Genomic DNA, 27,456 nt, shown 5'->3' with positions numbered 1-27,456 from the left:
CAATGTTTATTTCTGACTCAAGTTAATTTTTTCTGATTTTAAAGACTTTATTTTTTCAGAGAAGCTTCAGGTTCACAACAGAATTGAGCAGAAGATATAGAAACTTCCCATATGGATCCTATCCCAATTAATTTGCACAGTTTCCTCTGTTATGAACATCTTCTACCAAAGTGGTAAATTTGTTACAACTGATGAACCTACACTGACACATCATTATTACCCAAAGTCCATAGTTCATATTAGGGTTCATTCTTGGTGCTATACATTCTGAGTTTGGACAAATACATAAAGACATGCATCCACCAGTACAGTATTACACAGAATAGTTTCACTGTCCCTCAAATCCTGTGTTCCACCTCCTCTATTCATCTGTCCCTCTCCTCTACCCTGGCAACCACTGATTTTCTTATTGTCTCCATAGTTCTGCTTTTTCTAGAATGTTATTTAATTAGACTTACAGAGTATGTAGCTTGTATATACTGTATGATTGGCTTCTTTCACCTAGTAATATGTATTGAAGGTTCTTCCTCCATGTCTTTTCATGGCTTGAAAAATTTATTTTCTTAAACTATTGAATAATATTCCATTACCTGAATATACCACAGTTAAATTTTTTATAACTTTCCATTTTGAAATTGCTTAGGACTCACAAGAAGTTGTAAAAATAGTACAGAGTTCTCACATATGCTCTCACCCAGTTTCCCTCAGTAAGAATACAGTAAACAACAACAGTACATGATCAAACCCTGAAACCGACATCCGTATAACCTATTAAATCAGCTACAGACCTTGTTTAGATTTCATCACTTTTCCTTTCTTAGGGTGTCTGCACAGTTTTATGAAACTGATTATACGTGCAGATTAGATTTCACTGTCACTATAACTGGGGTTAGAACTGTTGCAAAAATAGTTCAATAATATCAGTATAAAGTCCTTTGTGTAATCCCTAGTCATGCCCTTCCATAAACCCAAACTGTTGGAAACTAATAATCTATTCTCCATCATTATAATTTTGCTATGTCAAGAGTGTTATCTAAATGGAATTATGTAATATGTAACCCTGTGAAGTTGGCTTTTTCACTCCCCTTAATGCCCTCAAGATCCATCCATGTTGTTGTATGTGTCCACAGTTCATTCCTTTTTATTGCTAAGTAGTATTCCACTCGGAGAAGGCAATGGCACCCCACTCCAGTACTCTTGCCTGGAAAATCCCATGGACAGAGGAGCCTGGAAGGCTGCAGTCCATGGGGTCACTGACGGTCGGACACAACTGAGCGACTTCACTTTCACTTTTCACTTTCATGTATTGGAGAAGGAAATGGCAACCCACTCCAGTGTTCTTGCCTGGAGAACCCCAGGGACGGGGGAGCCTGTTGGGCTGCTGTCCATGGGGTCACACAGAGTCGGACACGACTGAAGTGACATAGCAGCAGCAGTATTCCACTATTTAACTTAAATGCAGAGTACACCATGAGAAACGCTGGGCTGGAAGAAGCACAAGCTGGAATCAAGATTGCCAGGAGAAATATCAATAACCTCAGATATGCAGATGACACCACCCTTATGGCAGAAAGTGAAGAGGAACTAAAAAAAAGCCTCTTGATGAAAGTGAAAGAGGAGAGTGAAAAAGTTGGCTTAAAGCTCAACATTCAGAAAACTAAGATCATGGCATCTGGTCCCATCACTTCATGGCAAATAGATGGGGAAACAGTGGAAACAGTCTGACTTAATTTTTTGGGGCTCCAAAATCACTGCAGACGGTGACTGCAGCCATGAAATTAAAAGACACTTACTCCTTGGAAGGAAAGTTATGACCAACCTAGACAGCATATTCAAAAGCAGAGACATTCCTTTGTCAACAAAGGTCCGTCTAGTCAAGGCTATGGTTTTTCCCGTGGTGATGTATGGATGTGAGAGTTGGACTGTGAAGAAAGCTGAGTGCCAAAGAATCGATGCTTTTGAACTGTGGTGTTGGAGAAGACTCTTGAGAGTCCCTTGGACTGCAAGGAGATCCAACCAGTCCATTCTAAAGGAGGTCAGCCCTGGGTGTTCATTGGAAGGAATGATGCTAAAGCTGAAACTTCAATACTTTGGCCACCTCATGCGAAGAGTTGACTCACTGGAAAATACCCTGATGCTGCAAGGGATTGGGGGCAGGAGGAGAAGGGGACGACAGAGGATGAGATGGCTGGATGGCATCACCAACTCGATGGACCTGAGTTTGAGTAAACTCCGGGAGTTGGTGATGGACAGTGAGGCCTGGCGTGCTGCAATTCATGGAGTCACAAAGAGTTGGACGCAACTGAGCAACTGAAATGAACTGATTCCACTATAGAGATGTCACCACAGTTTGTTTTTCCATTTACTCCATGTAAGACATCTAAGTTATTTTCAGTATTTTTACAACTACAAGTAAAGCTGCTATGAACATTTGTGAACAGACTGTTATGTGAACATGAGTTCTCATTTCTTTAAGATGAATACTCAGGAGTGCAAAGGCTGGGTCACATGGTAAGTGTGTAATTAATATTATAAGCCAAACTGTCTTCCCAAGTTAACTTTTAAGGGGTCAAATTGATTTTCCATTAGTAGTTTTCTTCATTATTTTGCTGTCATAAAGGCTTAAATTTTAAATTTAATAAATATTCACTTTTATTTTCTTCTATTTTACAGGGGTTTTTTTTTTACATTTAATAAATTTACAATTTATTTTGGCATACAGTCTAAAGCAAAGGTCTAAGTGAATTTTTTTGTAACTAGCAATTATCACAGTCACATTTCTTGAATAATTCTTCCCAGGCCTGTTAGTTTATGATATTTCCTTTTTTTTTTTTACACATTCAATTCTTATATGGAATCTGTGTATGAGTTATTATTTTCCTCTGTACTAAACAGTCAAAAGTGTCACAAGACAGACTTATCAGTAAAAGGAAAGGGAAGATTAATATCAAAGTCCTAGAATAAAACAGCCCATAAACAATAAATTGATCCTCACAGTTGTCAAGTTAGACACAAGAGGAAATTGTTTACTACAAAATTTAACCAGTTTTGCAAGATAACAACAATAAATTCTTTCAACTCTCAGGATAAAATTTCTTAAGATCTTCCAGTTTTAGAGAGAAGGTGCCTTATAAACCACATAATTTAATTCAGAGAGGAGGAAAATGAGGCTCACTGATGAGCAACTTTACTGAGTTATATAGCTGGTTAGCAGAAAATGGCTTCAGAATACAAAAAGATCTTTAGGTTAATGACTGGTCAGTGCTGAAAGAAATAAGCAAGTCAGAAGAAAAAAGATCCCATTGTAATGTATCTACTTTAAATTGTTTACCTTACAAAATCAGCATTATAAAGAAGGAAATAACTGCTTTAGTTCCAAGATACTTTTTTTCCCTGCCGATTTAAAGAGAAAATCATACACACAGTAAAAGATACACATAAATTCTATTTTCTTCCCTTGTTGAGCTTCCTAATAACTCCTTCTAATGCTGGGTGTACAAGGTCATTTGGCCTCTAACAGTTTCCCTATAATTATGAAGTTCCTAGTGTTTAAAATTATTCTTCAATTGTTAACCAAAGTGTGGAGAAAGGGACACTTGCACACACATACAGAAGGCAATTTGGCTATACTATATGAACTCTTTTTTTTTTTTTTTTTCGTTAAACAAAACGCTCCAGAGGGATTACTTAAGCAAATTATGCCATATCATTACAATAGGATCCTTCTGAATCTTTTTAATATAATTCCTTTTTTAAATTTAAAAGCAATCATAATGATGCAGACATGTCAAAAGGACACAAAAACCAGCTTGAAGGGGTTACTACTGTTTAAATCAGTGACAACTTCAGGATCAAAATAAAGATGATGATGGATTATAATTCACTGAATAAAATAATAAACTATCAGCTCTCATGGATATAAACATGTAAATAAATAAACTGAAAGTTAGATTAGGAACAAGATATTGCACAGCTTCAAAATACCTCCCCACAACCTACTTAATTACAAAGGGAACAAGGGTAACTTTCCCCTGGTGAAGACTGACACTTAGATTAAGTGATCAAAGTCAGTATCATTAGAAGCAGAAATACAGAAATCATGCATCTATCACCTGATAAGATGCAATGAGGACACAGACTCCTTTCTGGAATCCCTGCCAAAAATACACAGTCTGACTCGATTCATGAGGAAACTTCAGAAAAATTCAAATAAATAGATAATCTATAAAACAACTGGTCTATAATAATCTTCAAAAGTATCAATGCCATGAAAATAACAGAAAAATTGGAAAACTGTTCCAGACTGAAGTTGACTAAAAGAGCTGTGGCAAGTAAATACTACACTTGATTCTAAACTGGCTCCCCTTTCTATACAGGTCATTATTGGATGACTGTGAGACTTGAATAGAGCCCAAGGAGTAGCAGCAATGCACTGATGCTTTCTTGATTTTGATGGTAGTGTTGTGGTTATGTAAGAGAAGTCCTCAGTATACACACTGAAATATTTGGAAGAGATGGGGCAACAGTCTCAAACTGTTCTGGGAAAAAAAAAATCTTATTTGTACTAAACCTGCAACTTTTTGTAAGTTTCTGATTACTGCAAGATGAAAAATAAAAAAAGTTAAAAGCATCCCAGGAGATTTATGCTTGCATTTAAATATGCCTATTTTATAATAAAATGTGTTACTTACACAATAATAATGCTTTATTAAAAATTACAGCAGATATGCAAAAAATTTACCAAATTTAAACCACTTTTAAGTGTACGGTTCAGTGGCTTTAAGTGTATTGACACTGTTGTACAACCATCACCAGCATCAATCTCTGGAACTTTTTTATCCTCCAAAACATCAAAGTGCCTTTGTACTTACTAAATGACAACTCCCCATTCTCCATCCCCACCCCCTAGCTCCTGCAGCCACCATTCCACTGTCTGTCTCTAGGAATTTTGACTACTCTAGGTGCCTCCTGTAAGAAGAATCATGCAGTATTTGTTCTTCTGTAACTGGTTTACTTCACTTTCCATGATGTCCTCAAGGTTTATACATATTGCAGCATGTGTCAGAATTGCATTCTTTTTAAGGTTGAATACGATCCTATTGTATGTGATACTATCATCTGCTGATGAACAGATGGGTTGGTTCCACATTTTGGCTACTGTGAATCATGCTTCCATGAATGTGAGTGTATAACATACCTTATTTTTTAAAACGTTTTACTTTGAAAGAATAATAGATGAACGAAGTTGCAAAAACGGTAAAGTCCTGTGCACCCTTCACCCAGCTCCTTCTAATGGTGACATCTCAGATAGTTCTAGCATAATAGCAAAACTGGAAACACTGGTACTACCATCAACTGAACTACAGACCTTTATTCTGTTTTCACCATTAAAAAAAAAAACCAAAAAAAAACACTTGCATTCTTTTGTGTTTGTGACTGTGAAGAAGGCTGAGCACCGAAGAATTGATGCTTTTGAACTGTGGTGTTGGAGAAGACTCTTGAGAGTCCCTTGGACTGCAAGGAGATCCAACCAGTCCATTCTGAGGAGATCAGGCCTGGGGTTTCTTTGGAAGGAATGATGCTAAAGCTGAAACTCCAGTACTTTGGCCACCTCATGTGAAAAGCTGACTCACTGGAAAAGACTCTGATGCTGGGAGGGATTGGGGGCAAGAGGAGAAGGGGACGACAGAGGATGAGATGGCTGGATGGCATCACTGACTCGATGGACGTGAGTCTCAGTGAACTCCGGGAGTTGGTGATGGACAGGGAGGCCTGGCGTGCTGCGATTCATGGGGTCGCAAAGAGTCGGACACAACTGAGTAAATGATCTGATCTGACAGTTCAATTTTATGCCATGTACAGATCTATGTAACCACCAGTATCAAGATACAGACCTGCCCCCACTCTTCCAACCCATTCCTGTCCCTGTTGAGGTTGTTCAGTTGCTCAGTTGTGTCCAGCTCTTTGCGACCCCATGGACTGCAGCATGCCAAGCTTCCCTGTCCTTCACTATATCCTGGAGTTTGTTCAAACTCATGTCCATTGAGTCAGTGATGTCATCCAACCATCTCATCCCCCTTTTCCTCCTGTCCTCAATTTTTCTCACCATCAGGATCTCTTCCAATGAGTTGGCTCTTTGCACCAGGTGGCCATAGTGTTGGAAGTTCAGCTTCAGCATCAGTCCTTCCAATGAATATTCTGGGCTGCTTTCCTTTAGGATTGACTGGTTTGATCTCCTTGCTGTCCAAGGGAGTCTAAAGAGTCTTCTCCAGCACCACAGTTCAAAAGCATCAATTTTTTGTCACTCAGCCTTCTTTATGGTCCAACTCTCACATTCATACATGACTACTGGAAAAACCATAGCTTTGATATATGGACCTTTGATGGCAAAGTGATGTCTCTGCTTATTAATACACTGTCCCTGGGCAACCACTAAGCTATTCTACATCTCCTTTAATTTTATGAAAAGTATTATGTAAATATAATCATACAGCATGTAACCTTTTGTGGTTGACTTTTTTCATTCAGTATAATGCACTTAAGGTCTGGGGCTGGATGAAACACAATCTGGAATCAAGACTGCCGGGAGAAATATCAATAACCTTAGATATGCGGATGACACCACCCTTATGGCAGAAAAGTGAAGAAGAGCTAAACAGCCTCTTGATGAAAGTGAAAGAGGAGAGTGAAAAAGCTGGCTTAAAACTCAACATTCAGAAAACTAAAATCATGGCATCCGGTCCCTTCACTTCATGGCAAATAGATGGGGAAGCAATGGAAACAGTGACAGACTTTATTTTCTTGGGCTCCAAAAATCACTGCAGATGGTGATGACAGCCATGAAATTAAAAAGACACTTACTCCTTGGAAGAAAAGTTATGACCAAGCTAGTCAGCATATTAAAAAGCAGAGACATTACTTTGCCGACAAAGGTCCGTCTAGTCAAAGCTTTGGTTTTTCCAGTGGTAATGTATGGATGTGAGAGTTGGACTGTGAAGAAAGCTGAGCGCCAAAGAATTGATGCTCTTGAACTGCGGTGTTGAAGACTCTTGAGAGTCCCTTGGGGTTGTGGTAAGGACTGCCTGAGCAGATGCATACTGGAGTGGGTTCAGTTCAGTCGCTCAGTCATGTCCGACTCTTTGCGACCACATGGACTGCAGCATGCCAGGCTTCCCTGTCCATCACCAACTCATTAATAATACATACACTATTAGTGTATTTAAATAGTATTTATAATAAAGATGCTAAAGACATTTACATATAGGTTTCTGTGTGAACACAGGTTCTTATTTCTCTGGGATAACTGAGCAAGCACAGGATCACTGGATCTTATGTTAGCGCATGTTATTGGTAAAAAACTGCCAAACTATTTTTCAGAGTGCTGTACCATTTTACATTCTTATAACATTTTATTTGTAAAGGACCATCTGTGATGTTTAAGTAGAATCTGTTCATGGTTAATCTACTGCCTTTTCTGTTGTTTGAAAAATGAAACATTTTATTGTTTTCAGGCTTACTTCAAACTGGGATGTTAAGGCAAATACAAAGATCTGAATCAGGAACTTTGTAACCAACAACAGAAAGTAGTTTTTCTTCTTGTCCCACTTTAGCAAGGTATTCTCTCTCTCCTCCTTAGGTGCGACAGGCTTTATGAGACCCCCAGACTATAAACGTTTCCACATTCCTCAAAACCGTGTCACCTATTGATGAGAAGAACACGGGTTGCACGTTCACGTCAGCAGGTCTTGGCTCTGGTCCACCTCACCCTTCAGAAACCTGAGAGTGCCACTGCTCCTGGGTCTCAGCTAAGAATGCCAACCAGTCAGTGTGGAGGAGGCCTGAAATTTTCCAGAAAATTCTTCTGTGCCCAGGCCAATTCAGTAAAATTTGTGAACTGAAGTATATTTGTTCATTTTAGCTGAAGTGTAATGAATTTAAATATTAAGTCTGACTTAAACAAATCTACTTTTTTTTTTTAACCACAGGAAAATATGGATTTTTAAGTAGTTCTTTCTACCGAACAGAAGCACAGATGAGCTGACATTAATACTATGCCTGGCACACAACCACCTCAATAAATATTTCTTCATCCTTAATGAACTACTTACTTCACACACAAGGAGTCCATTATCCAATTTCTTTACAATCTGAACAAGCACTTGTGGGTGTGTGCATATGTGTTTTGCAGGGAAGGGGGTATGCTCAACTTGCCTTTTTCTTGTCTGCTGATTCCAAGATCTGTTAGAGGACAGTAAACAAGTAACAGGGATATCTAGGAAAGACTGAAGTCAACAGTTTACACAAGGCTCTCATGACGGAGTAGTCATGGTAGTCCTAAAGGTATAACCAATCCCAAGAAAATATGAAACAATGCCCAAGGTTAAAGGACTGAGACCATAACCTCTGAACTAATTCAAAGGACCAGTAGTAGTTTGTTAAAAGATAGAGGCTTTGAAATAGAACAGGACAGTGTAACCCAAAAGTTCTCACCAGTAGTACCTTGAAGGATACTGGCTGTAGATACTTCCAAGTTAGAGAAAGACCACAAGAGGAAAAGCTTCTAAGCAGGTGCTTAGAATGATTCTGCATACTTCTCTGAGAGAGAGAGAATCCTTGACCAAACCTCTGTCCTTCATCATCCACACAAAGTATCCCCTACCCCAAAGAACCTTGAGCACACATTTGGTGGTAATGGTGGGGTCTCTAAGAGGCCCTCTAGGGAATCCCAGAATCATCCATTGAGAGTTTCTTCTGGACAAGCTAAAAACTCACCAAAGAGAAATCCCCATCTTTTACAACAGTGGTCCCCAAACTTTCTGGCAGCGGGATCGGTTTCATGGAAGACAGTTTTTCCACAGTGGGGGAAGGGGATAGTGCAGGAGGTAATGTGAGAGAGATGGAGAGCGGCAGATGAAGCTTCCACTCACCTGTTGCTCACCTCCTGCTGTGTAGCCCAGTTCCCAGCAGGCAAGGACTGATATTGGTTAGGGAAAGGTCCAAGGTCTGGGGATTGGGGATCCCTGTTTTATAGGACACCAGCCCAGCTTAATCAATGTATACATCAACTTTCAAAGCCAGACAGCACTTTCAGATGATGTAATCCAGCTTTACCAAGGACCCTTCACCCCAAACACATTTTTATAGGGACTGAGTTGGAAGTGGATGGTTGTGGTGAAGAACACAAGCAGAAAGGTTAGTGGTAAGAAAAGGGAAAAGACAACTGTATCTGAACTTATGCTACTGACTTAAATAGTATAAACGACACTGCTACTGCTAAGTCACGTCAGTCATGTCAGACTCTGTGCGACCCCATAGACGGCAGCCCAGCAGGCTCCCGTCCCTGGGACTCTCCAGGCAAGAATACTGGAGTGGGTTGCCATTTCCTTCTCCAGTGCATGAAAGTGAAAAGTGAAAGTGAAGCCACTCAGTTGTGTCCGACTCTTCGTGACCCCATGGACTGTAGCCTACCAGGCTCCTCCGTCCATGGGATTTCCCAGGCAAGAGTACTGGAGTGGACTAGCAAGCCTTATTTAATGGAACACACACACACACACTCACTACCTTTTTACCACAAAATGTTTGAGGTTTATAATTAATCACTTGTTTAATCACTTTTTTTTTTTTTTTCAGAAAAATGAAAGAAAATACTATGTGAACAATTAACATCGATTTGCATTACAAATGTTGCCTGTTATTTCAGTAGTCCAAATTATTTAAATCTTTACTGTAATATCCTCATGGGAGTTTTCAGATACTATCACTATTAAAATGCACTGTCAATGAATCCTCCCAGCCTACATTCCTGCTTAGAAGTCATCTTGTCATAAAAACCAAAAGAAAAAGCTTTTCTTCTGAGCCATATGAAGATTTAAATTTAGTTAACTCTTTGTTTTCAATACATCTAGAGATGCCTGGACCATGATGTCACAAAAGTTTTCATGCTTCTAAAATTTTAAATCTATAAAATGATAATTTTCTTTTCTCTTTTTGAGTGGTTTATTCTCAGCGTATTAAATTGTTGAGTCACTAAGTGGTGTCTGACTCTTTGCAATCCCATAGACAGCCAGGCTTCCCTGTCTTTCACTATCTCCGAGAGATTGCTCAAACTCATGTCCATTGAGTTAGTGATGTCATGGTGCTCAACGGTGGCTAGCAAAACATGGTGTTCAATGGTGGCTAACAAACCAAAGAGAGCCCCTAAAAATAAAATCTTTTAATAAAGACCTGAGAAAGGTGATGGTGTTTGTTTCATTTTAGGATTATCATCCTCCCTTCAACATAGGGTGCAAACTTTAAAACTCCCACAATTCCAAAGCTGAGTATTTTTCAGAGACCTCAGAATTTCTCTGAACTTGCCATTTTAAAAACAAAAATCCAAGACACTACTGGCATCAACTGTATCAATAATACACAATATTATTTAAAATATCTGTCAAATACATAGTATATTCTACATACTTTCATTTCCTGCTTCCATCAATATTAATATTACTTTGGCACTATGTATCAATACTTATGTGAGAAGCACTTGTGAATTATCTCATTCAGTCCTCACACTATGGTATGAGATATGAATGATTATATTCATTTTACAGATAAGTTTCCTGAAACATCCACCAACAATTTGGAAGGAGAAAAAAAGGTGCTTATAAGGTAAGATGAAGAAAGTATAACCAACAGAAATGCCAAGAAGTGAATCTCTTATTTCAATATTAATGTACATAGTGGCAAAAATGTGGCAAATAATGAAAATAAGCAGCAAAATATCTTTATATCTAAGTTGTGCATGTGTGCTCAGTTACGTCTGACTCTTTGTGACACCATGGACCTTAGCCTGCCAGGCTTCTCTGTCCACAGAATTTTCCAGGCAAGAATACTGGAGTGGGTTACCATTTCCTACTCTGGGGGATCTTCCTGACCCAGGGATCAAACCCAAGTGTCCCATGTCTCCAGCACTGGCAGGCAGATTTTTCAAAAGACAAGACTGCCAAAAGCGACAACTGAATTATCTGTCTTCCTGGTTTTGACATAAGGACAAGTCACAAAAGTACAAATATCCTATACGTAAGATAAATGACACCCAGAGCAACAAAACACATTTACTCTTCAATGAAGGTGGCTAAACAGCAGTAAGAGTTATTATGGAAGCTAGTTTTCAAAAATTCCTAAGAGCTTTTCTTTCATTGTATACTTTAACCTTCTATGCAAATCCATAAGTACTGTACTATTTGTATGGTTTTACAGCAAAAATTAAAACAAGATAAATAAAAATATTAGAAACTGTTTTCTCTTTAACTTGTTATATCAACAGACCATATTTAAGAGTTTACTAGCCATTTTCCCCAGAAGGTTCAGTTCAGTTGCTCAGTCATGTCCAACTCTTTGTGACCCCATAGACTGCACACGCCAGGCTTCCCTATCCATCACCAACTCCCAGAGCCTACTCAAACTCATGTCCATTGAGTCAGTGATGCCATCCAGCCATCTCATCCTCTGTCGTCCCCTTCTCCTCCCGCCTTCACTCTTTCCCAGCATCAGGGTCTTTTCAAATGAGTCAGTTCTTCGCATCAGGTGGTCAAAGTATTGGAGTTTCAGCTTCAGCATCAGTCCTTCCAATGAATATGCAGGACTGATCTCCTTTAGAATGGACTGGTTGGATCTCCTTGCTGTCCAAGGGACTCTCAAGAGTCTTTTCCAAAACCACAGTTCAAAAGCATCAATTCTTTGGTGCTCAGCTTTCTTTACAGTCCAACTTTCACATTCATACATGACTACTGGAAAAACCATAGCTTTGACTAGATGGACATTTGTTGGCAAAGTAATGTCTTATGCTTTTTAATATGCTGTCTAGGTTGGTCATAACTTTTCTTCCAAGGAGCAAGTGTCTTTTAATTTCTCAGAAGGTTCTTCAACTTAAAATTGAATAAATGACACTGGATAACTGCTGATAACAAAGGCAATGGAAGAGAAGCAGCAGTGCAGGCAGATGCATTAGCCCTCAGAAAGCCACTTTTTCCCTAGTACCTTCTGCTCTTATGTAGTTGCAGAATAAATTAAGCACTCTAATTTTCCACCTTAATATCTCTGAGATGTTACACTGAAAGTAGAGTCTAAAAACAGAAACTATTTCAATTTCATGTCCCTTCACTAAAATCTTGCTTACATTCACAGTATTGTGTACAGATAAACCCTGGACCTTCTGTTTTCTTTCTCAGCTGCTTGCTCAGGGGGCTCTTTTTAAATTCTCCATGAATACTGATGCTTTCAGCCAGTAAATGTTCCAGAATCTTCCATCCTCAAACAAATCAGAGCGAAACAAAACAAACCCCTCCCTTCTGTGCCCTTTTAGCTCTCCTCCTCCTCCTCACCACCAAGCTGCTTGAAAGGGCCCTGTCTATTCACTATCTCTACTTCCTAACCTCCCACTCACTCCTCAACCCAGCACAATCTGGCTTCCACCCTATCACTCCACTGAAACTGCTCTTTCAAGAGTCACTTTATTTGAGTGCAAAAGACTAACAAGACAGTGCAGGCACAGGCCTATGTTTCTGACCACTGCATCCTCAGGGCCTGGCTCCCACTACTTCGGTTTCCTTCTGGGGCACGTGGTCACTGACCTCTCTTTTGTTTTGAAAACCCACAAAGTATGGTTTGGGGATTTGTGTCTCAGCATAAGGGGAGGTGTCAGCCGGAGTATCACCAGAGCGTGATACTACTCTGGCTGTTGCTGTTTAGTTGCTGAGTCATGTCTGGCTCTTTGTGACCCCATGGACTATAACCCGTCAGGCTCCTCTGTCCATGGAATTCTCCCGGCAAGAATACTGGAGTGGGTTGCCACTTCCTTCTCCAGGGGATCTTCCCAACCCAGGGACTGAACCCAGGTCTCCTACTTGGCAGGCGGATTCTTTACTGCTGAGCCACCTGGGAAGTCTGATACCACTCAGGGCAGAAAGCTGCTGGGAGCAGAGAGCAGGAGCAAGGGAAATTAGCTGACTGAAACTACTCTGGGCAGTCAGCTAATTTCCTTTGCTCCTGTTCTCTGCTCCCAGCAACTTTCTTTAGTACTTCATGTAAATTTTCCCCAGATTTTGCCATCAGCTGACAAGAATAACTGACACGCGTTGAAAGAAATTCCTCACTGTTAAGTTTTAAATTAGCATTCTGGTCAAGACTAGCAAGAGTTCAACCTCCAGAGACCAGGGTATTATGGGAAAAACAAACAAACAAATCCCAAAACTGTACTTCGTCGGCTTTCAAAACGAAAGACCCCCTTTTAGTCTGTAACTAAAATATGTACACCTTGTAAAGCTCTTGGCAGCTGTCCTTTCCCTAACAGTGTTGTTACTCTCTATATCATGAATACCTGCTATGAAAGCAACTCATCTTTTGGAGGAAAAAACATCTAGCAAAAGTTATAAAACTGCAACCAAATGCAGTTAAAATTCAATTATCTGAACTAATGAGAAAGAAAGCAATGTCCAAGATAATCTAAAACTCACACATTTGGCCTTAAAATATGACCTATGGAACAGAAGATTTACCTCACAAATGATGTCTTTCCCGAGTACTATTAGTTTTAATTTGTTCCCTGACCACCCATCAATTGAGAAGATGACCTAGAGACATGTGAGGTAACAGAAGGAAACCAGACAATGAACCAGGCTTAGAAACAGCCATAAATTATCCAAAGACAATAACACATAATGGCTCTCTTGGGGTAGATTATCACAGAACAAAAGTTTAGTATATCTGAAAAAATCAAATGTAAACACATTCCAAAACAGTGCTCATGACCGTGTGTGTATACAGGTAATATAGGTAATAACCATAGGCGGATCTACCTGCACTGATAACTTTCATGGAAACTACAGAAGGAATTCCCATGACAAACAAATTTCTAGCTAGCCGACCTTTTAATGTTGTTATGGTTTAAAGTTTTACTTTCTTCTGAGAGGTAGAAAGACTAAAAAGGGTAAAAAGGAAAAACAAACAAACCCAGACAACATTTATTATTTGCAATGTACTATTATACTTTTGATTAGAAATGACTTGAGAATTAGCCTATTGGATAAAGCCAAATTTTTCAAAAATTTCCCCTCTGTAATTTACAGAAGAAATGTATACAAATTTCACCAAATGGTATTTAGTCTTATTCTCTGTGTACTTTTGATATTTTTAATTTTTAAACATTTTTTCTTAAAATCTGGTCATGATCCCCTATAACTGATTTTACAAAGCAGAAACAAGTCATAACCCAAAAAGCACTGACTCTCTCCTATGATCAGCTTTCTAAGAATAACTCATTTTACAGTCTTGGGGCCATGGCTGAAAGTTTATATAAGAAGTGAAAAAAAAAATAAAATAAAAATATCTCTGTACACAATCTTAGCACAGAATTTGTGTTGTTTATGTCATTATGTCTCCAACTGCATCCATTAATTCTGTTCAAGTTTAATTCACCTCACAATAATATTATCATCTCCTTCCTTCTGATCCACTTCCTCTAAATCCAATTATTGCCTCCAACCTATAAGAAGAGGAAAAAGAGCTTCTTTTAAAACAAAGAACTCCTTGATCTGGTACTTACAAGGACAAAATGCATTCTTAAATAATATTATTTGAATGAAACAAGTAATCTGATAAAGTGTTCCCTTTCTCTTTATAGAATTTTGCATAAAAGTAATAAATAAAAAATATTATTCATTTTTCAAGTTCATACTACCCTCAGTCTAGGAAGCAAGCCACTTTAAAGATAAAATTAAAGATACCATCAGTGGGGGTATATTTCGGTTCACATATTCCAGGCAAATCAGTAATATATCAGAAATTTTATAAGGCATATTCTTCTGATTAATTAATTTTATCTGCAAGAGTGTATTCCACAGATGCAGTCATATAAGTATGCAAAGATATTTCCACAAAATGTTAATTCCTGCATTGTTTATTTTTATAGAAGCAACTGAAAACTTAAAGGGTAAATAGAAACTGTAGCCTTTTTTTTTTTTAAAGACAAAGCCATATTGCTCAAAGGCAAAGGTGTTTAAAACACATTTTTAAGTGAAAAAGCCTTACTGAAGAGGCATCCTCTCTTGATTCTATCTATCATATCCTTTCTTTCTCCTCCTCTAGTGGATCTGCTTCTTCTGCTTGCCTCATAAACGTCCATGTTCCCCAGGCTTTGGCTTCCTTATATTCTTATCCCTGAGAGATCTCTTCCCCATTTTGTTTGACAGTATATGCCCACAATGCCCAAACCTCTATCTGTGGCTGCCCAACCTCTGTATACCCATCTACCTTTCTGAATCTCTCTACATGGATTTCCCACATAGATTGCATAATCTCCAATTTCAAAACTAAAGTCAACCTCTACTCAAAGAACAGAAACCACTTGTTCTTATACAATATTCTAAATTCTAAATCCAGAAATCTGAGTTACTTCTGTCTGTTCCCTCTGCCATCTTCTTCCATCTTCCTCCCTCAAATTAAATCAAACACAAACTAACTCCTTAACATTTCTTACTGTATTTAACATCACACAACCAGTATCGGATTTCAGGGCCTCATTATTTTCAGCCAAGATTCCTGTAGTCACTTGAAATTCCTTACCTTACCCAGTATGGCTAAGATACTCCTTCTTTCCTCCAGGCAGACAAAACTACCTTCTGGTTCCTCTACTGGCTCCATATTACGTCTGCTACTACTGCTAAGTCACTTCAGTCGTGTCCGACTCAGTCGTGCCCCATAGACGGCAGCCCACCAGGCTCCCCCGTCCCTGGGATTCTCCAGGCAAGAACACTGGAGTGGGTTGCCATTTCCTTCTCCAATGCGTGAAAGTGAAAAGTGAAAGGGAAGTTGCTCAGTCGTGTCCGACTCCTAGCGACCCCATGGACTGCAGCCCACCAGGCTCCTCCGTCCATGGGATGTTCCAGGCAAGAGTACTGGAGTGGGGTGCCATTGCCTTCTCCCAACATTACGTCTAAATTGTCCTATATGCCACTTCTACCAATTTACTATTCTTATAGTTACACAGAACTCATTTGCTAAGCTTCCAAAAGCCTATTCAGGCACAGTGTTTTTCTGTGAAGCGGTATCACCAATATTTATCAAGTTATTATGTGATAGGAACTGGGCAAGGTACTTATTCATACATTATCCAACTTAATCTCAACCATCCATTTTTAAAAGAAGGAATAGGCTCAGAGAGGTCAAGAAAATCTGCTCAAGGTCCTATAAAGAGTTATGTTTGGAAAACAGGGCTCTAACGTTAAAAAAAATCAGTGTTCTTTTCATTATGTCAGGTTGCTTGTCTGAAATAATTCTTTATATCTATTTCATTTAACAAACTGAATCAAATTTATTTCCATGTTTTTTTCTCTAGTAGGCAATAAACCAATGCTTCTCAAGCTTAACTTTTAATAAAGTATCTTTTAACAGAATATGGCCTGAATATCTGCATTAAAAAAAAAGTTTCAAAAGTAATTCTGATGGCAAGTGAAGGTTAAGAACCACTGTGTTAAGTTTCCAGAGAATATAAATATTACTGGAGTTTATTACTCTTGGGGATACCATAAACATCTCTAAACTCTACTGTTGAACTCAGTAATATAGGTAAATCAATGAAATAGTACTTTTTCTTAAAAAACATTTTCCCTTACTTACAAATGATTTGATTATACAAATATTTCTTAAAGTTCTGTCAGTATACATAATAAGAAAATCACTATTAAATTTAACTCTCTTAAGATTTCAAAAACAAGAAGTTTAGGATAAATCTTCAATACTTTTCTTAAGAATTAAAATCAAAAATTTTCCTTTAACGATCAAACTTAAATTACTATACTAATCCTTGAAACAGTTATAATTATGTATATAATTCAAATCTTATAGAATTCTTGGAAAAAACCCCACATTTTTTAAAATTAATCACAATTTCACTTGCAGTTGAACACTAAGAAATAAATATGTGAATAGCAGTGACAGAAACTTTTCTTCACTTCCAGAAACCAAGGTCACTGGTAATCTGATTAAAATCTGTATTTTTTATTCAGGTGTAACACTTGCACTGTGCTTCAAGTAAACTTCTGAAACCTAATGGGACAGAAAGCTGTCATCTACTGGCTCATTATGATACAGAGGACTAAGTCCTAAATACGGAAAGAAGTAAGAAGACATGGTGATTTAAGTACAAGTAAAAAGTAATGAATAATCAAACATTCTGTTTTGGCTTCAGCTAAGAGAAAATTTGAATTTGGTACCATATATATATATACATATATATATATATATATACATATACATACATATATATATATACACATACATATATATATACACACACACACACATATATATATGTGTGTGTGTATGTATATATATATGTATCTTATATAGTTTTTTTTTAAGGAACAAAGGTGCTACTAAAAGTATCCAGTGTAAAAAGTTAGGGAGCTCCCTGGTGGCCTAGTGGTTAGGATTTCATGCATTCACTTCCACTGCCCAGGTTCCACCCTAGTCAGGGAACTGAGATTCTGCAAGCTGTGCAGCACAGCGAAAAAAAAAGAGAGAAAGAGTTAAATTATTTCCTAATAATAGGCTCATTATTGTTTAAAAATAGCTACTAAAAACAAAAGCCTTAAGAAAATTAATCATTGCTTCAGATTTTGAGTGCCCCTGTAGCAGAAGTGTTTATCTGCAAATACTCCATGTTAACGTTTCTGCATGCATACAATAAACAATTACTGATGCTGAAGCTCCAATACTTTGGCCACATGATGCCAAAAGCTGGCTCTTTGGAAAAGACCCTGATGCCGGGAAAGATGGAGGGCAACAGGAGAAAGGGGCGGCAGAGGATGAGATGGTTAGATAAAATCACTGACTCAATGGACATGAGTTCGAGCAAACTCGGAAACAGTGAAGGACAGGGAAGCCTGGCATGCTACAGTCTCTGGGGCTGCAGAGAAATGGACACAACTTAGCAACTAAACAACAACATGTAACATGATAAACTGCAGCAAAACAAAAAATACTACAAAACACAAGCAATGATCAAGAAGACAACAACAACAAAATGCCCACTTGGGAGGTTGGGTGAGGCAGAAATGTTATTCACTGCATCCATTCAAAAAACTGTGGTCACACTAAGATGTAAGACCTTAATGTAGGATTAAAGATCCTACTCCTAGAAGTTTTGTTTTGAAAAGTATCATTTAAAGGAAGCATTTAAAGAATAAGAACATATGACTCAGAATTATCTACTTCTATTATCTAAACACCGTGGACTGTGTTTAGATAATAAATACCGTGGACCGTAGCCTACCAGGCTCCTCCATCCATGGGATTCTCCAGGCAAGAGTACTGGAGTGGGTTGCCATTTCCTTCTCCAGGGGATCTTACCAACCCAGGGATCGAACCCGGGTCTCCCGCATTGCAGGCAGACGCTTTACCGTCTGAGCTCCCAGGGAAGCTCTGGCAGCTTCCTACCAGAAGCAACAACAACACATCTATCTTTTTTTCTAACGGTTGAGTACTGTTTATAAAACCAAATCGTGTACCATCACATCATAAACAAATAGGGGTAGTTTGCCTTTTCCTTTCCAATTCTCACCTCTCTTGTTTTTCCTCATTGATTGTCATGGCTACTGCCTCCAATATGAGATCTAATAATAGTGGTGAGAGTCGGCATCTAATATTTCCCCTTAATTAAGACACTGGTTTTTGGTCTGAGGTAAATATGCTTGATCATATTACAGAATTTTCTAATAATTCTTAAAGTTGTTTTGTTTTAAAAAATCATAAAATGGCTTTTTAAAAATGTCTTTTCAGTACTTATGGAGATAACTACACAATTTTTCCTCAGATCTACTAACGTAGCAAAAACACCAATACATACTCATAAATATTCTCAGCCTGTTTGCTATTAGGGAAGCCCAGTTTGTTTTCTATTGCAGGAAAAAGGTATGTTTCCAAATAATCAAATAAGAAAGGTGTTAGATTATCTACTCAAATAAACATAAGTCAAAAAGAAATATTTAACTTATTTGATATGGTATGGACCCAACAGAAACAGAAGATATTAAGAAGAGGTGACAAGAATACACAGAACTATACAGAAAAGATCTTCACGACCCAGATAATCACGATGCTATGACCACTCACCTAGAGCCAGACATCCTGGAGCATGAAGTCAAGTGGGCCTTAGAAAGCATTACTACGAACAAAGCTAGCGGAAGTGACAGAATTCCACTTGAACTATTTCAAATCCTAAAAGATGATGCTGTGAAAGTGCTGCAGAAAATATGCCAGCACATCTGGAAAACTCAGCAGTGACCACAGGACTGGAAAAGGTCAGTTTTCATTCCAATCCCAAAGAAAGGCAATGCCAAAGAATGCTCAAACTACCACACAATTGCACTCATCTCACAGGCTAGCAAAGTAATGCTCAAAATTCTCCAAGCCAGGCTTCAGCAATATGTGAACCGTGAACTTCCAGATGTTCAAGCTGGGTTTAGGAAAGGCAGAGGAACCAGAGATCAAATTGCCAACATCCGCTGGATCATGGAAAAAGCAAGAGAGTTCCAGAAAAACATCTACTTCTGCTTTATTGACTATGCCAAAGCCTTTGACTGTGAAGGCTTTGACTGTAAAGCCTTTGACTGTGAATCACAACAAACTGTGGAAAACTCTGAAAGAGATGGGAATACCAGACCACCTCACCTGCCTCTTGAGAAAACTGTATGTAGGTCAAGAAGCAAGAGTTAGAACTGGACATGGAACAACAGACTGGTTTCAAATAGGGAAAGGAGTCCATCAAGGCTGTATATTGTCACCGTGCTTATTTAACTTATATGCAGAGTACATCATGAGAAAAGCTGGGCTGGATGAAGCACAAGCTGGAATCAAGATTGTCAGAAGTATCAATAACCTCAGATATGCAGATGACAACACCCTTATGGCAGAAAGTGAAGAGGAACTAAAAAGCCTCTTGATGAAAGTGAAAGAGGAGAGTGAAAAAGCTGGCTTAAAGCTCAACATTCTAACAGTAGAAACAGTGACAGACTTTATTTTTGGGAGCTCCGAAATCACTGCAGATGGTGACTGCAGCCATGAAATTAAAAGATGCTTGCTCCTTGGAAAAAAAGTTATGACCAACCTAGATAGCATATTAAAAAGCAGAGACATCACTTTGCCAACAAAGGTCCACCTAGTCAAGGCTATGGTTGTGAAAGTTAGACTATAAAGAAAGTTGTGTGCCGAAGAATTGATGCTTTTGAACTGTGGTGTTGGAGAAGACTCTTGAGAGTCCCTTGGACAGCAAGGAGATCCAACCAGTCCATCCTAAAGGAAATTAGTCCTGCATATTCATTGGAAGGACTGATGCTGAAGCTGAAACTCCAATAGTTTGGCCACCTCATGCGAAGAGCTGACTCATTTGAAAAGACCCTGATGCTGGGAAAGTTTGAAGGCAGAGAAGGGGACAACAGAGGATGAGACGGTTGGATGGCATCACCGACTCAATGGACATGAGAGTGAGTAAACTCCGGGAGTTGGTGATGGACAGAGGCCTGGAGTGCTACAGTTCATGGGGTCGCAAAGAGTTGGACACGACTGAGCGACTGAACTGAACTTATTTGATCCAACTTACTCCTTACTTTCACATTTATGAGTAGGCTTCAAAACAAACTAATATTTTCTTGTAAGTACTGAACATACTCAAATTAGTAGCAGAAGTTCCTCCAGGTTTCATCCACAGTCTATTCTTACTCAACTCTCCCTCAATCAATCTCATCCACCTAAGCCTTAATTAGTACATTCTAGGACTCCTGAGTTTCCCCTGCAGCCCAGCTCTCAAACCTGAACTCTAGTCCAGACAAATCACTTCTCAGTCCTCTCCATTTGAGCTCCTCAAAGACTAGAACTTAATAAGAACAGAACCCAAGTTTTTCTTTCTCAAACTCGGTCCTCATTCACAGCTCTTTCACCCCAAGCAGATGGCCCCACCACCCACCCAGTTCTAAGTCAGAAAATCCAGAGCCTTTCTTGACAAAGCTCCCCTCCCTTTGCTATCTCTAAGGAATAGTTTTTATCTCATGAATCCCTCATATACCTGTGAGTGAAGTTGCTCAGTCGTGTCTGACTCTTTGCGACCCCATAGACTGTAGCCTACCAGGTTCCACCATCCATGGGATTTTCCAGGCAAGAATATTAGAGTGGGTTATACCTCTTTCCAATTCCCCTGACTCCATTCTGATGTAAGCTGTCATTATCTAATTTCCCCCATTAGTACTTAATCATGCCCAACCCAAGTAATCTTTTACTTATTTATTTCTTTGATTCCCACCCCCACCCCAGGCTGTGGTATGCAGGATTAGGGATGGTATCCCTGATTAGAGATGCTAAGAACTGACTCATTGGAAAAGACTCTGATGCTGGGAAAGATTGAGGGCAGGAGGAGAAGGGGACCACAGAGGATGAGATGGTTTGATGGCATCACCGATTCCATGGACACGAGTCTGAGCAAGCTCCGGGAGTTGGTGAAGGACAGGGAAGCCTGGTGTGCTGCAGTCCATGGGGCTGCAAAGAGTCAGACATGACTGAGCGAATGAACTGACTGAATTGATCAGGAATCAAACCCAGGTCCCCTGCAGTGGAAGCCTGGAGTCTTAACTGGACTTCCACGAAGGTCCCCCAGGTAACCTTTTAAAAAGTTAACCTGATCACATCAATCCCCTGCTTCTTATAAAGACTTTTAAAAGGTCTTTAATACAGTTTACGGAGAAGGCGATGGCACCCCACTCCAGTACTCTTGCCTGGAGAATCCCATGGACGGAGGAGCCTGGTAGGCTGCAGTCCATGGGGTCGCTAAGAGTCGGACACGACTGAGCGACTTCACTTTCACTTTTCACTTTCATGCACTGGAGAAGAAAATGGCAACCCACTCCAGTGTTCTTGCCTGGAGAATCCCAGGGACAGCGGAGCCTGGTGGGCTGCCATCCATGGGGTCACACAGAGTCAGACACGACTGAAGCGACTTAGCAGCAGTTAATACAGTTTAAGCCATTCCTAACAGAAGCAGAAGATATTAAGAAGAGGTGGCAAGAATACACAGAAGAACTGTACAAAAAAGATCTTCACGACCAAGATAGTCACGATGGTGTGATCACTCACCCAGACATCCTGGAATGTGAAGTCAAGCGGGCCTTAGAAAGCATCACTACGAACAAAGCTAGTGGAGGTGATGGAATTCCAGTTGAGCAAGTTCAAATCCTAAAAGATAATGCTGTGAAAGTGCTGCACTCAATATACCAGCAAATTTGGAAAACTCAGCAGTGGCCACAGGACTGGAAAAGGTCAGTTTTCATTCCAATCCCAAAGAAAGGCAATGCCAAAGAATGCTCAAACTACCGCACAACTGCACTCATCTCACAGGCTAGGAAAGTAATGCTCAAAATTCTCCAAGCCAGGCTTCAGCAATATGTGAACCGTGAACTTCCAGATGCTCAAGCTAGTTTTAGGAAAGGCAGAGGAACCACAGATCAAATTTGAAGATCCAACATCTGCTGGATCATCAAAAAAGCAAGAGAGTTCCAGAAAAACATCTATTTCTGCATTATTGACTATGCCAAAGCCTTTGACTGTGTGGATTACAAAAAACTGTGGAGAATTCTGAAAGAGATGGGAATACCAGACCACCTGACCTCCCTCTTGAGAAACCTATATGCAGGTCAGGAAGCAACAGTTAGAACTGGACATGGAATAACAGACTGGTTCCAAATAGGAAAAGGAGTACGTCAAGGCCGTATATTGTCACCCTGCTTATTTCACTTCCATGCAGAGTACATCATGAGAAATGCTGGGCTGGAAGAAGCACAAGCTGGAATCAAGATTGCCAGGAGAAATATCAGTAACTTCAGATATGCAGATGACACCACCCTTACGGCAGAAAGCGAAGAGGAACTAAAGAGCCTCTTGATGAAAGTGAAAGAGGAGAGTGAAAAAGTTGACTTAAAGCTCCACATTCAGAAAACAAAGATCATGGCATCTGGTCCCATCACTTCATGGGAAATAGATGGGGAAACAGTGAAAAAAGTGTCAGACTTTATTTTTTTGGGCTCCAAAATCACTGCAGATGGTGATTGCAGCCATGAAATTAAAAGACGCTTACTCCTTGGAAGGAAAGTTATGACCAACCTAGATAGCATATTCAAAAGCAGAGACATTACTTTGCGGACAAAGGTCCATCTAGTCAAGACTATGGTTTTTCCCGTGGTGATGTATGGATGTGAGAGTTGGACATGACTGAGCGACTGAACTGAACTGAACTGAACTGAAGCTATTCCAGGCTGAGAGCTCTCCAGTCACAGATTCCCTCTCCCTTCCCCCGAGATTTTCAATGTTATAAACTATGCTTTCGAACAGTGGTGCTGGAAAGCCTTGAGTGTTCTTTGAACAACAAGGAGATCCAACCAGTCCATCCGAAAGGAAATCAGTCCTGAGTATTCGTTGGAAGGTCTGATGCTGAAGCTTCAATACTTTGGCTTACTCACTGGAAAAGATCCTGATGCTGGAAAAGATTGAGGGCAGAGAAGAAAGGGGTAACAGAGGATGAGCTGGTTGGATGGCATCACCGACTGGCTCAATGGACATGAGTTTGAGCAAACTCCTGGAGATAGTGAAGAACAGGGAAGCCTGGCATGCTGCAGTCCACGGGGTCACTAAGAGTTGGATACAACTCAGTGACTGAACAACGACAACAAGGCCTGCTTTCAATTTTTGAAAGTCAAACAATAACATTCTTTTGTGCCAAGGGCTTTTGCATCTGCTGTCTATTGCACAAAACATGCCCACAAATGCTTAAATTCTTAAAAGAGTAACCAATTTCTCAAGTAAGTGTCCTGACACCCTCCCCCAACTCCTACTACACATATTTCTTTCAGAACATAAGAAGTGCAATAAGTTATAGTTTGTAAAAAGAAACATAATTTCAAAAATCACTGTGCAAACTGAGTATACTAGGGAAAACACACAGATAGGCTTAAGTGTAGAAGGTAATTTTAAGAAACCTATTAAATACTTTCTAAAACAATAAAGTTACCTTGTATTTCCCTTCCACAGATAAAAATGTCATGCTCTAGAGCAGCACTATCCAACAGAAATACAATAAAGCCACATATAAAATTTAAAATATTCCGCAGTTGATTAAAAAAGAAACAGGTGAAATTTAATATATTTTACTTAACCCAAGTATCCAAATATTATTTTAATACATAATAATGTATGGATGTGAGAGTTGGACTGTGAAGAAAGCTGAGCGCAGAAGAACTGATGCTTTTGAACTGTGGTGTTGGAGAAGACTCTTGAGAGTCCCTTGGACTGCAAGGAGATCCAACCAGTCCATCCTAAAGGAGATCAGTCCTGGGTGTTCATTGGAAGGACTGATGCTGAAGCTGAAACTCCAGTACTTTGGCCACCTCATGTGAAGAGCTGACTCATTGGAAAAGACCCTGATGCTGGGAGGGGTTGGGGGCAGGAGGAGAAGGGGATGACAGAGGATGAGATGGCTGGATGGCATCACCGACTCGATGGATATGAATTTGAGTGAACTCTGGGAGTTGTTGATGGACAGGGAGGCCTGGCATGCTGTGATTCATGGGTTCACAAGGAGTCGGACACGGCTGAGTGACTGAACTGAACTGAATGTAAATCTATATTTTACATTAGTTTTTGAAATCTGGTGTGCACTTTACACTTGGTAAAACACATCTTTACTTTGGACTAGCTTTATTTCAAGTGCCACATGTGGCTATTGGCTTCTCCTCTTCTCAACATAGTCCTAGAAGATAATATTCTATTTCTTATAATTAAAGTGAAAGCGAAAGTTGCTCAGTGGTATCTGACTCTTTGCGACCCCATGGGCTATAAAGTCCATGGAATTCTCCAGGCCAGAATACTGGAGTGGGTAGCTTTTCCTTTCTCCAGGGGATCTTCCCAACCCAGGGATCGAACTCAGGTCTCCCGCTTTGCAGGTGGATTCTTTACCAGCTGAGCCACAAGGGAAGCCCAAGAATACTGGAGTGGGTGCTGTGTGCTTAGTCGCTTAGTCGTGTCCGACTCTTGCCACCCCATAGACTGTAGCCTGCCAGGCTCCTCTATTCATGGCCTTCTCCAGGCAAAAATACTGGAGTGGGTAGCCTATCCCTTCTCCAGGTGATATTCCTGACCCAGGAATCAAACCAGGGTCTTCCGCATTGCAGGTGGATTCTTTACCAACTGAGCTATCAGGGAAGCCCAAATAGCATGCTAACAGAATCAGAGTTATTTTTAAAAGAGCATGACATTAAACAGTTAACCTCTATCAACAAGGATATGTCTCACATTTAAATCCTTCAAAAAATTTTAAATTATGCAAACATCCTATGCTGCTGAAAAGCCTAAATTCAAAATAAAAATTCAGGTAAACAGTTTTAAAACTGCATATTTATTGACCATTTGAGCAGACTGCAGGAAGAGCAGTGCTCTCAACCACTGCTGGTAGGAGTGACTTTATCACAACCTCTTGGAAAGCCATTGGCTTTCCCTTTGATTTAATAACTCCACTTCTAAGACTTAGTCATATGGGAATAACCAGAGACAAAGATTTACCTAAAAACTGTTCACTGAGATACAATATGACTCATACATACACATAGTGTGTATGACACTCATATGTTCATAGGGAAAAAAATAAAACCAAGTGTAAAACACTGAAATGCTTACAGTTCTTTTTTTGTGGTGTGATGACTAGTAATTATTTTTACTATAATTCGTTTAAATATATATAATGAGTGCTACTCTGTCCCAGGTGGATGCTGTTTTGGGCAAGTCAGCTATAAAGGAACATTTTTGGGTCAAAGGGGGGAGAAATTGAATACGGCTTTGAATATTAAATTTTTTGAAGTGGTATAGGAGTCTAACTGAATAAAACTAAACAACCTACAAAACAGTCTGTATCATAAGATTTCATTCTGGTAAGAAGTATACATATATATGTATGGAATAATAGGCACTAAACTGTTAACAGTGGGATTTCTGGGTAATGTGAATATAAATTGTTTTATTATTTTCTACAATGCTTTTATATGCTTCTATAATAAGACTTTAGAAAATTAAACTATATATACACCTTATTGAGCATCTACTACATACAATACTGCTAGGTTCTATAAGGGGTAGAATTGAGTAAATGGAGTCACAAGTTTAAAGAAACTTTAATTAGGAGGAGCATATAAGAAAACAGTACAAGTAATTAATGCAAGGCAGAATATAAACATCAAATAAAGTAAAATGTGCTTATGAGTCTAAGAAAAAGACCTCACTTGATTGGGAAGAGTAGTGAATGAAAATAAGGAAAAACTTCATGAAAGAGAATTTGAAATAAGGATTTTAACTGACAGAGGAAATGGCAGGCACAAAAGATAAAGCATGGAGCAACTGTCAGAGCAGGAAGTCACATTATAGAGTTTGGCTGAAATGCAGGATATATGAAGGGAGCAGGAAGTGTACTGGGAAAGCAGGCTGTGAGGGCCTTGACTTCTCAGAAGGGATCAAGTACCTCTAAGTTTTTTGAGTTTGGCAATGGGCAAATTTGTTGAGGTTCCAATTCAAGAAACTGTCCTACCACTTCTCGTCATCTTGGTTCCATCTTGCTACCATCTTGGTTCAAGCCACTACTATCATCTATTCATTTTTAATTTCTGCAATAGTATACAGGTGTACTACATATAGAGCCGACAAATGTATTCCTTATGAAATGATCATAATGATGATGTTTAGCTGTATCAGTCAACAATGTCTAATGAAATCTTCTGGCTGCCACTCTGGTACTCCTATAATCTACTTTCTCTACAGCAGCCCGACAGATCCTTTTAAAAGATAGATTGTCACATCGCTACTCAAAACCCTGCAATAGCTTCCCATCTCACACAGCAGAAAACCAAAGTCATGAGAATTTCCACAAAGCCCTAGATAGAGCACTGTCCTCTCACCCTCTAAATCACTGAGTCCCATACACAAACACAAACGTTCATGTGCGCACACACATATACAAAAATGCCAAGACACTGAAGCTCTATGATGGCTACTATTTTTGTTTAAATTTGATAATTTCAGTGTTTTCAGCACCTAGAACAAGGCCTGACATATAGTGAATGCTCAATAGGTATTTGCTATATGAATGGAAGGAACAGAATACCATGATGTCAGTAGATATTTAGTTGGAAAGGTTTGTGGCATGCTATAAATATTTATATAAATAGAACACGCAGTGAATTTATTCTAATTTACAACTTAATTTTCCTCTGGGAACTACTCACCAAAATAGTGCTTGTAAATTAAGTTCTAAGCATAGAGACAACCTTTAATTTATTAGCAATTTATCTTCACAAGGTTTATCTAAGTTAGTTATTTGGAACAGGAGTGGTG

The 27,456-nt window shown here is 39.3% G+C and overlaps 1 protein-coding gene across 7 annotated transcripts in view; it reads right to left on the bottom strand.

Moving 5' to 3' along the window:
• AFTPH (aftiphilin) overlaps nt 1-27,456 on the bottom strand; it is a 72,444-nt gene that overhangs the window by 41,117 nt on the left and 3,871 nt on the right. Inside the window, exon 2 of one of the 7 annotated variants that reach the window (XM_044926047.2) lies at nt 14,461-14,527. The exons of the other annotated variants lie outside the window; for them this stretch is intronic. The gene's annotated coding sequence lies outside the window, so the exon portion shown is untranslated. The remainder of the gene's footprint in view (nt 1-14,460; nt 14,528-27,456) is intronic. 7 annotated transcript variants of the gene reach the window in all.

The sequence above is a fragment of the Bubalus bubalis genome, chromosome 12, assembly GCF_019923935.1.
Source record: "Bubalus bubalis isolate 160015118507 breed Murrah chromosome 12, NDDB_SH_1, whole genome shotgun sequence".
Taxonomy (NCBI): domain Eukaryota; kingdom Metazoa; phylum Chordata; class Mammalia; order Artiodactyla; family Bovidae; genus Bubalus; species Bubalus bubalis.
This window is presented reverse-complemented; position numbering and strand designations above follow the sequence as displayed.